Genomic DNA, 2,476 nt, shown 5'->3' on the forward strand with positions numbered 1-2,476 from the left:
AGAAGTCCATTTGTGGACTAAAGCAAGCCAGCAGAAGTTGGAATCTGCGATTTGATGAAGCCATTAGCAAGTTTGGTTTTATCAAGAATCCAGACGAGTCTTGTCTATACAAGAAGGTCAGTGGGAGTGATATTGCATTCCTAGTCCTGTATGTCGATGACATACTTCTCATTGGAAACAGCACAAAATTGTTGGAGTCCGTAAAGGGCTGGTTGGGAAAGTGCTTTTCAATGAAGGACTTAGGAGAGGCACAGTACATATTGGGCTTCAAGATCTACAGGGATAGATCTAAGAGGATGATTGGATTAAGCCAGAGTACTTACGTTGATAAGGTATTGGCTCGATTCAACATGGAGAATGCCAAAAGAGGGCATTTACCCATGTCCCATGACGTAACTCTCAGCAAGAAACAGTGTCCACAGACACCTATTGAGCGAGAAAGAATGAATTAGATCCCATATGCTTTGCTAATCAGATCGATCATGTATGCCATGATATGTACAAGGCCAGATGTATCGTATGCCTTGAGTGCAACGAGTCGATACCAATCGAACCCAGGAGAGGCACATTGGACTGCGGCCAAGAACATCCTTAAGTACCTGAAAAGGAACAAGGATAAATTCCTGGTGTATGGAGGCCACAAAGAACTGGTTGTTGAAGGTTACACCGACGCTAGCTTCCAGACTGACAAAGACGACTTCAAGTCACAGTCGGGGTACATATTTTGTCTGAATGGAGGAGCGTTTAGCTGGAAGAGTGCCAAGCAGAGCACCACTGCAGACTCTACAACTGAAGCCGAGTACTTGGCCGCTTCAGAAGCTGCCAAGGAAGCTGTTTGGATTCGCAAGTTCATTAGCGAACTTGGTGTTGTACCCTCAATCAAGGGGCCGATAGATCTCTATTGTGATAACAATGGAGCTATCGCTCAGGCTAGGGAGCCAAGAGAGCACCAGAAGGTCAAACACGTGCAAAGGCGATTTCACATGATAAGGGAATGGAAATCCGAAGGTGAAATCAGAATTTGTAAGATCGGCACGGATGATAATGTAGCCGATACTTTGACTAAACCTTTGCCTCAAGTGAAACACAACAAGCACATTGAGGCGATGGGAATCAAGCATGTTGGAGACTGGCTTTGAAATTCCCTGTACATGTATTTTAATTAAATAGGATATTTAATGTAAGACACTGTATTGAAACCATTCATTAATGGAGTAATTATTTTTTGTGCAAAACTATCATTCACTCCATTACTATTTAATTGTGGTTTAGAATTAAATAATGAGTCCATTCGATTTACGGAAATATTCAAAACAGGGTATCAAGACCATGTCTTGGATAAAGAAACACCTGTTAAGTGAACATTGAATATTAAATCGAAAAGTGTCCCTAATCGAGGTCATCTAACAGATGGACGATTGATGACCGCCAAAGATTAGTGTGTAGTATGATTTACAGCACCGTTTCTTGTGCTGCGAGGACGTGACGGTCATAAATCATTTGCACAGGTACAGTTTGGAACTGTACTGGATGAGACCTATGAGAATACTTTAAGAAAATTTAAATTTTTCCATAAGTACATTTCTCATTATGACTATCGGAACTTGTTTCCTCCGACCATGAGTACACAGTTTTCTTGTTTGAGTACTAGACTCTTTGATGTTTCCAAACGTCTGCCGTAACTGGGGATTATAATGGGAACACTCAGGAGACTATGTCCTCTTAGTAAGAAGAACTTACAATACAAGACTGGGATTGTCCCCCTACTAACAATAAGGAAAATGTTTTGTTGTTTACAAGGCCGCTCGAAGAGAGAGACTGTGAAAATGCATGGCCGTGTTCAGATGGATTTTAGAAATCATCTGCTTATTGACAGTCAAACTCGGAGATCGAGAAACACTTCTGAATGTAATAAGGATGACAAAGAATCTTACCTTATAGTTTACGAAGAAACATTAAGTGACATAGGAAATGAGCTATACACTGTATGCACACTTGTCCGGAAGGACAAGTGGGAGATTGAAAGGAATGGTGTCCTTCCAACAAGTGTATTCTTCCGATAGAGGGTTCAGAATTATTACAGAGCTAATTCATCAGTAAATTCAAGTGATCGGAATGCCTAGGTGGAGGCCGCTTCCGATCAGTAATATCAATGTGCAATTGATGTTACAGCTTAATCTTAACTGAACCCTTCGGGTCAAACCCAATCGAATCACCGATCCGAGACGACGAATTAATTCGAAAGGATTTAATGAGTCAACAGAGTTTTACGAATACAGACGATGGAAATCGAGCCTAGGGCATCGAGACCGAGCGTCGCAAAATCACAAAGCGACAAGTACGAACATAGCCCTAGCACCACACTGGCCTAGCCATGTGGATGCTAGGCTAGTTCAAGCTAGCATGCACCTAGCATGGCTAGGCGCACCATCGCAGCCTAGGTGCACCATCGCAGCCTAGGCATGCGCATGGTAGC

This window comes from Chenopodium quinoa, unplaced genomic scaffold (assembly GCF_001683475.1).
Source record: "Chenopodium quinoa cultivar QQ74 unplaced genomic scaffold, ASM168347v1, whole genome shotgun sequence".
Classification (NCBI taxonomy): domain Eukaryota; kingdom Viridiplantae; phylum Streptophyta; class Magnoliopsida; order Caryophyllales; family Amaranthaceae; genus Chenopodium; species Chenopodium quinoa.